General features: G+C 33.7%; 1 long non-coding RNA gene across 4 annotated transcripts; it reads left to right on the top strand.

Annotated features, from left to right (window-relative positions):
- The first annotated feature begins 348 nt into the window (after window positions 1–348).
- On the top strand, window positions 349–15,075 carry LOC149498895 (uncharacterized). Of its 4 annotated transcripts, XR_016319549.1 has the most exons (6): window positions 349–1,026; window positions 1,638–1,721; window positions 2,541–7,716; window positions 8,328–8,411; window positions 10,807–10,886; window positions 12,333–12,497. It is a non-coding gene; the product is annotated as an uncharacterized LOC149498895 (long non-coding RNA). The 4 variants fall into 4 exon arrangements; XR_016319552.1 differs by lacking the exons at window positions 10,807–10,886; window positions 12,333–12,497 and adding an exon at window positions 14,538–15,075; XR_016319551.1 differs by lacking the exon at window positions 10,807–10,886.
- The last annotated feature ends 1,007 nt before the right edge of the window (window positions 15,076–16,082 follow it).

The raw sequence follows: 16,082 nt of genomic DNA, 5'->3' as shown, positions 1-16,082 counted from the left end.
AAATCTATATTATTAAATAGGGTATTCAAAATTTTAATTGTAAAGTTTAATTAATACCTTTAGAATTTTCAAACTATAAACTAAAAATTTAATTAGCATAATAAATTATCATAGTTAATGGGTATTGAAATAACCTACGCTTACATATTTTTCCCTTGCCAAAATCAGCACTTCAAAACTCTATAATGCCATGTCAGCTTTTAGGGTTTTATTTTTATATATTTATAGATATAGATATAGATATAGATAGATAAATGAAATAACCCGAATTTTTATTTTCAAAGATTTTTCATTTAAATTTAATAAACTGACGGCGTGGAAAATGTATTTAATTATTTAAATGTAAATTAATAATTCGCACCGTGATAAACCGAACTGAAAAATCAGTTAAAAATTCGAAAATCAAATGCAAACCAAAGATTCGAACCGAATCGAACTGAATCGACCCAAATCATCTAGAAACATCTTCTTTCTTTTATCTTCACGCTAAACTCATCTCACTCACTCAGTCCAGCACCTTCTGACCACCACGCAGCGCCACCAGACGCCACCAGCCAGCCTCGTCCTCCTCTCTTCTTCTTCTTCTCCTTTCTTCTTCTTTTCTTTCTTTTCTTTCTTTTTCTTCCCTGCGCTTGTGACTCCACTGCTGGCAGAAGCGGATCGTGCCTCCACCAGCTCGAGCGTAGCTGTCGCGCGCCAGCACCACTCCTCCGCCGCTCCTCGTCGCATCACGCCAGCAGCGGCGCTCCACCCTCTGCCAGATCGCGCATCGCGCAGCGCACAGCAGCCCCTAACGCAGCACGATCTCCAGCTCGTCAAGCCGCCACCAGCCTTCTGCAGCAACGCCACAGCCTGCCGCTGCCACTGCCGTCGCTTCAGCGCGCCTCCAACAGGTCCGATCTATCGCCGCCGCCGCTTCTCTGCCACTGCCAGTCAGATCGCGCCACCCACCTACAGTCCCAGTGCGTGTAGCTTCGATCCGGCACGCGTAAATCCCCGATCTAGCAAGAAAAAATTTTATTTGGGGTATAAATCAATTTTTGCTAAATTCTCAGAATTTATTTTAGTAATTTTGGTATAATTTAACTTAGTAATTTTAGTTAATTAAATTAATTTTAGCAATATTGATTAGTTAATTTAATTTAGCAATTGTGATTAATTAAATTTAATTCTAGTATTACATAAATTTATTAGGAAATTTTGATAACAATAAAACTTATGGAATTAAAGAAAAAAAATTATGAATTAATGGTGATATAGAGAATATGGAGGATGGATTAATTGACTGAATTGATTGCCCGATGGATGGGCTGTGAGAATTTGATAGTTGACTGATTGAGTTAATTGGTGGATAGTTGAATTTTAGGGGAAATGCTGCTGAAATTTCGGTAGAAAATAAAATTTATAATAACAATTAAATTACTTATAGAGATTAAATTGTTTATAGAAATTAAAAATATAGAATAAGATTATCAGAATGATAAATAAATAAGGAAACCCAATATATATTTATAAATATATATATAGTTTAAATTAATAAGTGAATTAAATGACTGGTAACCAAAACTAGTAAATGAATATGAAATAGAATTTTCAAATTTAAAATTCTTACTTAGTATGTTATTGTTTATGTTAAGGGTTTATAAAACTCCGTAATGCAAGGACAAAGGCTCGAAGCATGTGACTAGAAAAGCAGTTCCCTTCGAGGACAATAAAGAACTGTGAGTAGTGTTGGATAATTCGCCTCATCCGCCTGCATTCATGCATTCACGGCTAAATGTTATCATGCATTATTGCCATATTGTGATGCACTATTTATTGATATTAAATATTGCTTGATTATCTGTGAATGTGATGTTGTTGTGCCTTGTTTGTGTGGAATTGGGATGAAGTGGGTCACCATGGGTTTGTGAGATTGTTACTGTTATATGGATCCTGATACTGATTACTGTTAGCCGGGTAAATGGGAGATCGGCGCCCCCGTGTGCACCTACTGTTACCGTTATTGTTAACCACAGGTTGGCTTCTTTATTTGGGCGCACCGGATAATCTAGGTTTGATCGCAGCCCGCAGGGTGGCCTCCTGTTGTGAGCGCCTGATGATCTAGATTTGATGGAGACGACCGGGTTGCCTCCTGTTGGTGTAAAAAAAAAAAAAAAAAAAAAAAAAAAAAAAAAAAAAAAAAAGAGAGAATGGAAAAACAATGAGAGGGCTGGTCAAGTGAGGATTAGACCGGTCGGCCAGAATGGGGGATCGGCTCCCTGGTGCACACGTGAGAGGATGGGCCATGTGGGAGGACGGCTCATCGGGGGATTCGGTGACTCCACTGACTAATTTCCACGTGATGTGATTATATGAAGGTGATAATAATTGTGATTGCTGTTGTATTGCCATTTGTGTGACAAACTGCATGATCATAAAATTAATCGGTGACCAGACAAAAATATTTTTAGCATCTGTATGATTGTGTGGGGTGAGAGGGTTATCTAACCCTACTCATTGAGTTTGGCGCTCACCCCTGCCTACCTATTTTTTTTCAGGTAATAGAAGAACGAGAAATCATATGGAGTTGAGACATTAATTATAGAAGACTGTTAATGATAGAAATGACGATGTAAATGTAAAAGTAGAGTTCCGCAATTGTATTCCGGTTGGGTTGTAAATGAATAATAAAAGTCCATATTAAATATATGAACTGTATTAGTGATACATAATTGAAATAAATTATTGGGCCTGCATCCACAGTTATGAATAGGAAATGAAGTTTGCATAATATAGGCTTACTACGGGCTTCGGGGGCCTTAAGCCCACCCAGGTCCTAGTGCCGGTCCGGTCCATGGAAATGGGTCGTGACAAAGTTGGTATCAGAGCATTAAGTTGGGCCTTAGGAATCAATTGCGGAACATAGGAAATTGAATATAAAACTCCTAAGTTGGGATCGGCCGTAACCAACAAAGGAGTGACACTAAATAAAAGACGGTCTTGGTGCAGGTGGACGCACTGTGCACTAAGGCGGTTACAGAATCATAAATAAAATAAATAATAATAAGAAATAAATAAATAAATTGGAAAAGATAATTATATCTATAAATAATGATATTAACAGTTAATCAAAGCTTTGACACGCAGGAGAAATTAGAAGGAAGTGCAGTGGCCTGATCAACCAATGTACTCTTTCTAATGGAAACTGTGTCCTTAGCTTAAAATTTAAATTTTCTTCTATGGAATAAATAACGTTTATATAAATTAATTATGTAAGTGATATATGATTAATAGGTTGAAATTAAATGGTAAAAGTATGCTAGTGTATTTAATATGTGTTGGATATGGAAATACATATATGAAAATACAGGAATGTGAGTATATGTGTGCCTGTGGAAAATATATGTTGAGAATGAGTTGTTAGTGTGAACTGATAAGAAAACTAAATGATTCGGATTCGAGGAAATTAGAATGTATTTAATTAAAGTATTGAATTATTATATGTATTTGATGAAATTGACTTGATGTTGGTTAGTGGAATTTCTTATAATTATTGAGGTAAATATTTTTCTGGATGGAATAGATATATTAATTAGTAAAAGTACATAAATGATTTTATAAGGTTTGAATATTGAAGGATTTGGTGTGATTTGCTATAATAATTGGTGGTGAGTATTTTTCATAAAGAATAATATTGGTGGAATTATCATATGAAGTGAGTTTTATTTATGAATAATCACTGCTTGTTAAAGTAAAGTATATTGTGATATTCATCAAGCATTTTTTTTAGTGTGTATATATAGGGAGTAATATAAATTATTGTGGTTATAAGAAAAGTATGTTGTGATTCTTAGTAAGAGATAACAAAGGAAATTAGTGGTTTTGGGGTTGAAATGCTATTATATTAGGTGATAATTATATTAGGAAAATTATAGCTTGAATATAATTTGAATATAATTTGAACATAATTTGAATATAAAGAATAGAGGAGAATAATATTTGTATAATTGAACAGTGTCTTGTTATATCTCTTGAAGAATAGAGCTAAGGTGGATATTAAGAACTTAAATGATCATGAATAGTAATTTTATGCTGTAAATAAATTTAAGATTTATGAAAATTTAGAAAGTTAAAAGATGCTTTAGAATAAGTAGATAAGAATATGTAGTTAGACAAAAAGAAGTGAAATATGATTAAAGGTAGAATGATGGAACATGTATACTATTGAAGGTAGGAAAATGGCTTTGAGGTTTAAAATAATTATCACTGTCGGTGAGAATTCTAATAGAATATTAAATAAATAATTGATAATGTTATAACCAAACTTATGATTTGAGTTAATCGGTCTTTGCAAGGTGAGTTTCGAGAATTTAGTGGATCATAAATAGTAAATTTAGAAGCTAAAAAGAGATCAAATGTAGGAAGCTATTGAATGTCTTGTAATAAACAAATAGATAACTGAGTCGAGGATTGTAATCCCGATGACGAAAGAACTTAGTACTTAGATTCAGAAAGAAAGATAGATTTTCTGCTTGAGAGAAAGAGATAAGAAAATTTTGACTTCTGTAATTTGATAAGTGTATTATGTTTTATGAGTTATATTAATTGAACCCATATATTGAGCTTATAAATGTATCATGTACAAGTGATATGTGTTATTAATAGTAATAACTGGGAATAAGAGTTGATAAAAGGTCATGGGATATAGCTTGAGATGATAATGAATGTGAATAAATGTAACTTGTTGGTGGAAAGTGCATACATAAGGACTTTCTATTACTTGGTGCATATTTTGTAAGTTACTTATTTTATTGAATGGAGAAGAAAAGTTATAATTATGACCGTAGTAGAACATAAAGGTATTTGGAATATTTGCATTTGGTAACAAACTAGCTGAGTTTTAATTTACTATGCGTTAGAACAGTGAAACTTGGTATAAGATTATTGGATGTGATAACTAGATAGGATTACATCTTAATTATATTGGAGTGCCAACTCATGGGTGTTGATCAGATCATTAATCAATGAAAATTGCTCATTGAATGATTGAGATACCAATTAGGAATGAGAATCATTAAGACATGATTTGGAGTCGATGTAAACCTATTCTGAAATTCTTAGTAATTGGTAGCAATTATGATTGAATGAATAGAATTGTGTTATAAATGGCAGTTTGTGACATATCTTATGGTTTAAGGGAACACTTAATTAGTTAGGTCCATTGGAGGACTGGTACATTAAAACTCAGATGTTGAGGAATTCAATGAGGTATTAACTTTGTTTGGAGTAAAGAATATAGAGAGAACATAATTGAGGTTGAGGATATTCCTAGATCGTGTTAGGTATAAATTTTATAGATGATAGACATTAAGATAGACTTGGAGAAAAGGAATAACCCAATGATATTATTGTCTGAATATTCATAAGCATTCACGGGATTAAGAATAAACATAAAATAAAGGACATAGTCTAGTCAGGAGTTGAATTATGCTTTTAACATTCTTAATCATTTACTTAGCTAGAGCAAAAGACACTACTTGTTTAGGATTCTTGATTTCTAGATAAGTAAATTTCGGTCTAAAAGATTGATTAAAGACAGAACAAATAAGTAAATTGGTTTGGAGAATTTTACATCACGATTCAGCTTGTATAAAAAAAAAAAAATGTAGGCTGGATTTCTTTATGGAATTGAGTATAATTGAATGACGTTTGCAAATTTTCGAAAATGAATTAAGAATTATCCGGCATGACAACAGCTAACTTGGCTAGTTGCATAAATTCTTGTCATAATTAGTTAAGAAATTGTATGGTATGACAATTTGGGAAGAGGGATAGAGAAGTTAATAGTTAAAATAGGGACTTGATGGTGAATTTAAATTCTCTCTACATAATTGATGTACTACTTGTTTTTGTGGGATTCTCATTAGTAGGATTTGAAAAGAGATTGTATATCTATCTTTCGTTGGAAAAGGTTAAGTTGATAAAGAGGTGATGTGCTTGGGATAGAAGCCAGGATCTCCTATCAGTTGATAGCAATTAGCTAGAGAAATGTCACGATTTTGTTTGAAATAAGCTTGTAGTAGTGGTAAGAATTTGTTCTCTTTAATTGGAAATGATCAAATAGTACTTCATGGCAGAATTTGATAATAATCGAAAACCTTCTTGAATTGGCAACAACCATCTTATCTAATTATAAACTTTTCCATGATTACTGGAGTAATGATATTAATATTTGGAATTGATGGAAAATGGACGAGTCAACATGTAGGTTTTGAATTTTGAAATAAGGATTCTAAATTGGATAGTAGTAAATTTGATTGAATATGTGGATTCTTGTATCAGTAAGACTTGGTTTGTGTATGAGTGTTTTATTGAGCGATGATCATTGCCTATAATAGCCAGTGAGAGATAAATGAGGCGATACATCAATGTAGGTCACATGATATATAGCTAATGAGATGAATAATCCTTACTTGAGCAGAGGTTATAAGGGACTTAAATTCTTACGTGTGAAGGTGAATATTAGTGTCGAATCTGTGCCTTGGGTTATGAATATTTGACTTGAGGTGACGACTTGTAGATATAGTACAACTCAAGTTTAAATTAATTATGATGATAAGGTAGATAACTTTGAGGATAGATTCATCTCATAATCATCCTACCCTTCCCTAAAAATTAGATTTTCTTCCCATATCTGCTCGTGGGTTTGTCTTAATAAGTCAACAAAAAAAAAAAATAATAATAAAAAAAAAAATAAAAATAGTTTCACCACTCTGAACTCAAAAATTTTTATCTCATCCTTTTGATTCACCCTAGTATTCTTTAGAATGTGAATGTAATAATTTTTAGCAGTTGCAACATTATGTGAGAAGCACAACCACCATTGTCGTAAGCAACTGTTGCATCCTAGTTTCTTGTTATTTTCAAAATTCGAGGACGAATTTTTTTATAAGGGGGGAAGACTGAAATAACCCGAATTTTTATTTTCAAAGATTTTTCATTTAAATTTAATAAACTGACAGCGTGGAAAATGTATTTAATTATTTAAATGCAAATTAATAATTCGCACCGTGATAAACCGAACTGAAAAATCAGTTAAAAATTCGAAAATCAAATGCAAACCAAAGATTCGAACCGAATCGAACTGAATCGACCCAAATCATCTAGAAACATCTTCTTTCTTTTATCTTCACGCTAAACTCATCTCACTCACTCAGTCCAGCACCTTCTGACCACCACGCAGCGCCACCGGACGCCACCAGCCAGCCTCGTCCTCCTCTCTTCTTCTTCTTCTCCTTTCTTCTTCTTTTCTTTCTTTTCTTTCTTTTTCTTCCCTGCGCTTGTGACTCCACTGCTGGCAGAAGCGGATCGTGCCTCCACCAGCTCGAGCGTAGCTGTCGCGCGCCAGCACCACTCCTCCGCCGCTCCTCGTCGCATCACGCCAGCAGCGGCGCTCCACCCTCTGCCAGATCGCGCATCGCGCAGCGCACAGCAGCCCCTAACGCAGCACGATCTCCAGCTCGTCAAGCCGCCACCAGCCTTCTGCAGCAACGCCACAGCCTGCCGCTGCCACTGCCGTCGCTTCAGCGCGCCTCCAACAGGTCCGATCTATCGCCGCCGCCGCTTCTCTGCCACTGCCAGTCAGATCGCGCCACCCACCTACAGTCCCAGTGCGTGTAGCTTCGATCCGGCACGCGTAAATCCCCGATCTAGCAAGAAAAAATTTTATTTGGGGTATAAATCAATTTTTGCTAAATTCTCAGAATTTATTTTAGTAATTTTGGTATAATTTAACTTAGTAATTTTAGTTAATTAAATTAATTTTAGCAATATTGATTAGTTAATTTAATTTAGCAATTGTGATTAATTAAATTTAATTCTAGTATTACATAAATTTATTAGGAAATTTTGATAACAATAAAACTTATGGAATTAAAGAAAAAAAATTATGAATTAATGGTGATATAGAGAATATGGAGGATGGATTAATTGACTGAATTGATTGCCCGATGGATGGGCTGTGAGAATTTGATAGTTGACTGATTGAGTTAATTGGTGGATAGTTGAATTTTAGGGGAAATGCTGCTGAAATTTCGGTAGAAAATAAAATTTATAATAACAATTAAATTACTTATAGAGATTAAATTGTTTATAGAAATTAAAAATATAGAATAAGATTATCAGAATGATAAATAAATAAGGAAACCCAATATATATTTATAAATATATATATAGTTTAAATTAATAAGTGAATTAAATGACTGGTAACCAAAACTAGTAAATGAATATGAAATAGAATTTTCAAATTTAAAATTCTTACTTAGTATGTTATTGTTTATGTTAAGGGTTTATAAAACTCCGTAATGCAAGGACAAAGGCTCGAAGCATGTGACTAGAAAAGCAGTTCCCTTCGAGGACAATAAAGAACTGTGAGTAGTGTTGGATAATTCGCCTCATCCGCCTGCATTCATGCATTCACGGCTAAATGTTATCATGCATTATTGCCATATTGTGATGCACTATTTATTGATATTAAATATTGCTTGATTATCTGTGAATGTGATGTTGTTGTGCCTTGTTTGTGTGGAATTGGGATGAAGTGGGTCACCATGGGTTTGTGAGATTGTTACTGTTATATGGATCCTGATACTGATTACTGTTAGCCGGGTAAATGGGAGATCGGCGCCCCCGTGTGCACCTACTGTTACCGTTATTGTTAACCACAGGTTGGCTTCTTTATTTGGGCGCACCGGATAATCTAGGTTTGATCGCAGCCCGCAGGGTGGCCTTAAGCCCACCCAGGTCCTAGTGCCGGTCCGGTCCATGGAAATGGGTCGTGACAATAAATAGATATAATTTAATAATAATTTCACCCTCTAATTAAACTGTTACTTTAACTATATGACACCCTTAAATTTTATTTTAATTCACCAAACACTTTAATGTATAAAATAGTAAACACTTACAAAATCATTTTACTAAAACACTTTATCTCGTAAAATTAAGTCAATTAAATACTTATTAAATAGTAAAAAAATAAAAATTATTGCATTAAAAGTTATGCTAACTATACATCTAACCATATTTTGCATATAAAATTAAAAATTCTATACTATCAAAATTTATAAATTTATGTGTACAATATGTTATTCACAAAGTTTAGAATACCGTAAAATTAAAATTATATTGTGAAGTTGAAGTGTTTATGTATGGGTGATTATTTATGTAGACAGAGATTGATAGAATAACATAAAAAAGACAACATTTTGTACCCATTTATATCTACAATTCTGCACATATTTCACGTGCCCATTCAGGCAATGTATAAAGGCATTTTTTTATTAATTCATATGTTATGTTAATCTTTCCAACTAATAATTAAATATAATTTCTGTCAATTGAAAGAGAAAATAAAAAGAAAAAAAAAACCTGTGCTTGGTTTGTTTTATGGGTCAAATACATTTTCCATGTTAAACTCGGGCAGTTTTATATGATTTATCCATCCTTAGCCTTGTTGTTGGTAGAACAGCGAGACAAATCAATAATTATCTTATTGTCGCATCCTTATCGCATTGGTGGTTCTGGTCATGTTGGCCGGTCGAAGCAATCATTGATGATCAAGATATTTGACAGAAATATTATGAAAATACGAGAGTTTCAATTTTATGTCGACTTAATTTTATCTTACACGTCTCTCAATTGTAGGCATTATCACAGCGTTGTACTTCGAATTTGATTTGTGACGGTAAAATCCCTGAATTTCTATCATGTCACGATAAAATCTTTTTTACCTGATTTTCAATGAAGAGATGCTAGAAAACTTACTTCGGACATCATATTAGCTATTATTTGGATTCTTAATGCCACATTAGCCTCAAAAAATATAAAACTTCTTTCACGTTTTTTTATGTCACGAGAAAATCCTTTTTACAAAACTAGTTTCCCTCAAAAGTATTTGCAGAAATATTCTCTCTAACTTTACTGAACAAATATTTTCTCTCCTCTCTCATTTTTAAATATTACACTCTAAGTGAAATAATGATAGAATTGCAACAGTCTGATTTTTCTTTTAGTGTCGGTAATAGTGATTTACCGGTCTGTGAATAGTACCATCGGTCTGGGATTTGGTATTATTTTAGTCCGAAAAAATTACTAGGCATATTTAATATTTTATTTACTATTTTTGGAGCATGTTTGCATGATTTAAGCGGGTAGAAAATATTTCATGAATATTATTGGAGAGTATATGTATTAAATGAATATTATTTCTAGTGTGGTATATTAAGAAATAAATGAGGAATTCTTGTAGTGGAGTTAATTTAATTAATTGGTGGAGTGAAATCATAAGTAGAAGAGAATTATTTGAGGAATATTTAGAGCCATTGGATGAGATTACTTAGGACTTGATCTTAGCCACACATTTGGCATTAAATGAGGAAGTAAAATTTGACTTTGGCACCTTAAAGTTATCATCACCTAAGTAACACTTTCTCTTTCTTCTCTTCTCCTTCTTCAACGCCATTTTTATCTTCTTCCTCTTCCTTCATTTTCTTCATTTTCTTACCTCCAAATTACCACCAAGCTACCTAATTAAACCATGGAATAGTACTTAAGTCTTAAGAATTAAGTAGTAGAAGGTGAGATTGGTAAGTAAAAGCACAGAGAATTGAAGTTACCATTGAAGCAAGTAAGTTGTGGTTTTTGAGTTTTGTGAATTAATAAGTAAAATTCATGGTTTAGACATGTTATTGATGCATTAAATCATGCTCCAACTATTTCTTTTGTCAATTTTTGCTTTTAATGTTGATTTCTCATACTTTGAAGAGGTTGGAGAACCATCCTCAAAAGGTAAAGAAAAAGCCAAGGAGTAAGGCTTTCCAAGCTTATTCAAGCTTGTTAATAAGGTTAGTGCAATCATATTCTCCTTCCCCTTTCACTTGTTTAAGTTGTTTTTACATGGTTAGGTTTTTGAATGTATTTTGGGAACTTTGTATGTTTTGGTTAAATTGATGAATTTTAATGTTAGATATATTCTTAAGTGGGATTGGACATCATTTTCGACCCCTTTATACTTCCCATCTGTTTCCGACTTCTTCATGAAAGTTGTAGCTCTATTCCTCAGCTTTCCAAAACATATTCTTATGTCTAATGCCAATACTTTTAGCTCAACTTATGATTTAAATACTAAAACTGGTTCTGTTATGGTGTCTTACCTGTATATCCGAAATGATCATCCATTTTGACCACTAAAATGGCCAAATAATGTCTTATGTTCTTCATAAACTTTGTAGGTCTACCTCTTAGCTTTCCAACCCATCCTCTTGTGTCCAATTAGGAGATACATAGCTCAACTTATGGCTGAAACACCCAAACTGACTCTGTTGTGTCGGGCCACATGTATCACTGAATTGAGTGCCCATTTTGACCACTATAACGACAAGATTAGGTTCTGAGTTCTTCATAAAAGTTGTTTCCCTGTGTCTCAAGACTTCTCTCGTTCTAGATTGGTTTAATTTGAGTGTTTGGTTAAGTAGGAATTTAATAAACATTGGACTTGGCGCTGCTGAATCAGGTCTGATCTGTTGGTCTGTGTTCCTAGCTTTTGTTTGCTATCTTACCGATTGATCTGGGCTGTGGTCCCTTCATAACATTTGTAGAATTTTGTCTCATCTTTCTAATGACTCTGATTTCATTCAATTTGGAGCCCCATAACTCAAGTTATGTTTTAAAAACCTAGCAAATGTCAAGTTTATGAAAATGCCGAAAATTTCTTGATTTATTAAATATATACTATCTTTAAGTAATTTTTGTAAGTTGTAAGTTGAGAAATTTTGAAATGATGGGAATTAAGTAATGAAGTGTTTTGATTAAGAATTTTGAGTAAGTAATAAAGTCCTTTGTGAAAGAATGATTTTGATTTGGACTCTACTATGCATGATTGAAATGTGGTATGATGAGATTGATTTTGTTATGTGAAACTATGATCATATGCTAGGGTTATCAGCCCTTATAAATAGGCGGATGCGCTTATTTGTGTGATGGGGGTGGCGCTTTTATAGGCCACGATTGTGTGATGGGGGTGGCGCGAACATAGGCCGCGATCAAATCTACTTATGTTCATTCTGTATTAGTACGAGTCTTAACTAAAGCATGAAATTTTATTTTTGTATTTATAATCTTTGTATTGCTTTCAAAGTGTTTGAATTAAATTAATGCGATTTCGGTGTTTATATAATTGAGTAATTTAAAGCACTTGCGAGACTTGCCTTGGCTATTCTTGTTATTTTAATTGTTGGTTATTTCATACCACTGAGTCTTCCACTCAGCGCGTTGATTTTTATCACGCGCAGGTTAGGAGCGGAGGATGTTTTTCAAGACCAGAGGAGTAGCATCAGAGTAGATATAACATTTTGGGTAGGAGATTTTGTACATGGTGATTTTTTGGCATGTATATAAAATATTGTGTTATGGAGGTCGTATATAATAAGTTTATAATTTATTAAGAGTTATTATTATTTAAGGAAATAACATCTTATTATATTTTTGGTATATAATGATTATATATTCTTTGAAAAGAGAATGTGTTTAGAATATTGTGATGGAACCTAAGTACATTGATGGATATTTAGAAGTGCTTGTGGCATGTTGTGTTGAATTGAAGTTTTGGGGTTTGGAGAAAATTGGAAGTGTGTATATTTTCTTTGTGTGGCAAGTTAATTTTTAGGGGAAATTCTTGCGAAATTTTCATAGAAAGTTCCTTAAATATTATTTTTTTTATTTTTTTTTTAAAAAATGTTAATTACTTGCTTCCTTATGAAACTCTAACCACTTCTAATTTGTGATCTAGTTTAATAAGTGATATAAGACGGTGCTCCGGCAACGATTGTGGCATCCGCCGTCTAGTTCTCCGGGATTGGCCGGTGGGTGTTACAAGAATATATTTTGTCATTTGTCGAGATTCTCATACAAGGTCGAGATTCCCACGCAAGATAAGAGACAAAAAGAAAACGTCTCGATGCAGCAAGAATACTCATTTCAACACCCTCCATTGATTTCATCTCAAGAACTATTAAAGTCAAAATTAATAACAAGTTTTACTATATTAAAATTTTTGAAGAATCAGTTGTGGACATTCTCCATCTCTTATCTAATAAAGTTTTTGGTTCATGCAAAATTTCTGATCATCCTTATTCTCTCCTTCATCTTTAAAGTCCAGTAACAAATTCCAAAATGACAAACCTTCCACCTCCCCTCTCTCTCTTAATTCTTTGGAATTGTGCTAAGAGAGTGATGTTAATTTAATTCTGGACATAAACTCAACATGTGTAAACCAGATTAGCAATCATGGAGACTCTTCATTTGCAGCGACAAAATCCTTGTTAATTGTGTAAGACTCTCAACATCATGCTACCAATATCTTGGCGAGTAAGGGATTCATCAAGACACACAACTCTAAGATTCAGGTATGTAACTCAGATCAAAATATTGCTTTGATCTTGTTTGAACAACACTCGAAGCCTAATTTGCCCAAGCCCAAGTCCAAAGTTCGGCCCTTAAGGCCTCAGGCTTTACCTTAAAAAATAAGAGGAAGGCCAAGAATATTTCTTAGCTCTTTTCCCAGTGTTAGCGAATCCACAAGTGTCTAGATCGTGCAAGTAGTATGTAAAAGATATCACCCTTAGGGATAGGAGGACTGAGTATTAGTTCTGAATCCAAATATATTGTCTAGAAATAAGTTGAAGGACCTCTTGAATCTAAATTAACTGAATATAAAGAAAATAAGTAAATGACTAAATTGAAGGAAAACAAGCTAGATTTGATGTAATCAATAAGAGAAGGCACTAGTGTCGGGATTAACACCATTGAACAACATTATGAAACTCAAAATTCCATTTTCGACCTATTAAGGTATGCATCTTGAAGGGGGAGGAGTCCAATAATATCTATGCCCTCTTTCAAGTAAAATAAACATTCTGAAATCAAAAGAACACGTACTTTCGTGGTATAATGATGATTTCAACCCATTACTCTCTGTGACTCTCCCTAGATCCTCAAAGGAATAGCTTATTCCTAAGTCAATCTCCTAGGTTCATGTGTGAGTCAGTCCAACAAGGGACCTCACCTTCCAGTTCTTCATCCTCTCATTTCTTTTCATACAAATATGGAGCTTTATCATATTTATAAGCATTAAGCACACACACAAGAATCAAGAAAACATCCATTTAGATTAAAAATAAGGAAAGTGATTACATAAATGTTGTCTAAATGGGTTTTCACCCAACACTAGCTAAGGGAACTACTCAGAAATCATCTTCAAATTACAACCCACAAGATTAAGAAGAAAAGATAACTGTAGAACCATCCTTGTCCACCACAAAAGACATAGAATGAACTCTTGTTCCTCTTGCTAACTATGGAGTGAGTTCTTTTAGCAAGAGATGAAAGAGTTCCAAGTGGCTCTCTTTTCTAGGGTTTTCAAATTCGTGCTTCTCTTAATCTGAGCTGCTCCCTAGCCTTCTTGATTCTCTCTGAATCTCAACGTTTTCTCTTTATAGTGCAGGTGGTGATATGAGGGCATTCTAGACATTCTCTGATCGAATCTTTCACTTTTAGTGCCACGGAGGAGATAATACAGTTGATGCCATGGTTGTACTTCATGTGTTGGTTTTATGATTTGGAAAATACACGGCTCATCATACGGGCGGACAAAAGGAAGGAGTTTTGCAGTTGGAACCCAACTGAAATATACGGTTAGTGCCCCTACCGCAACATTGATTTATACAGATGTTTGACTGGCTGTATATTTTATAGTGAGTATTCTGACTTATTGGAGGAGAATACATGGCCGGTTGATGCCAGTATATTTTACCAGAATGCTTCTGACTCTCAAGTGGATAAAGCATGACCAGTGGCCCGGTCATGATTTTCGTCGCTAGATCTTCCTCTTGTAAAATGATCCAAAATGAATGAAATGCCCCTTGCTTTAGGGTTTTCTCCCTAAAAAAGGTGGGACCTACACTATAAGACAAGACAAATGTAAAATATGCACAATGCATGCAAAAATTAACTTCAATTTATTAAAAGTTCCTAAAATTGGACTAAACTAGAGAATTAAAGATATAAATATGTATGTATGAAATGCACACATCATTCATTTGTGTTATAAAAGAAAGAAAAAGAAAGCAAAAAGTCCTATAAGGCATCTCTTAAGAAACAATCATTGGCCTTGGACCCTACCATTGATTCGCAACATTCTCTTGACAATTCCACTAAAGATTTCTCTATTTCTGACGAGGACATAGCTTAAAGGAATTTAATTCTAGCCCAATCTCCATCCTCTAATCACAATCACCTCTCTGAGGCATATAAGACTTGGGAAGTTACTAATATGATGACTTTAACTACTGAAAAAAAAAAAAGGAGAAATTTATCAGTTATTTCAAAGATATAGAGGCTATAGAGATAAGAAGTTGGCATCAGCTAGCACATATCCATAAAGTTATTGATATCAAGGAATGTTAGCGGGGCCTCTTCCTCTCTCAAAAAAAGAGAAATAAAGAATTTAGTTCACAAACGCCATCCCTCTTTCCTATTCATTCAAGAGACTAAAATCTCTTACATAACATCAAACCATTCACATGCATAGTTTAAATTGTATAAATAAAACATATTGTTACGCTAATAATGACATAATATGTGTTTTATCTTTATAGGTCGTTAACTTATAGTGTAACAATATCAATAGTTTATAGGTTGTTACACTATAGAACATATGAATTTGCGTGAGAATTTTAGCAGTAGCGCAAGGAAATCTCAACTGTGGATTGTAAGTGTAACAAATGCACCTAGCACATATAAATTTGTGTGTGGGAATCCCATTCTTTGCATGGGAATCTTGACTGAGGGAATATATTCTAACATTGTTACACTTTTAGTGTAACATTTAACAAGAAGAGAAGGAGAGAGAATATTTTTTCAATAAAGTTGCTGGACAATATTAAAAAGAAAAAAAAATAAAACTTATTACATTTGCTATTAGTTTAATAATGCATTTGTTACACTATGATTGTAACAAATGCCTTTGAAATGCCAACAAAAGA

This window comes from Jatropha curcas, chromosome 1 (genome assembly GCF_041381405.1).
Source record: "Jatropha curcas cultivar XTBG-Jc1 chromosome 1, XTBG_Jcur_1.0, whole genome shotgun sequence".
NCBI lineage: Eukaryota > Viridiplantae > Streptophyta > Magnoliopsida > Malpighiales > Euphorbiaceae > Jatropha > Jatropha curcas.
This window is presented reverse-complemented; position numbering and strand designations above follow the sequence as displayed.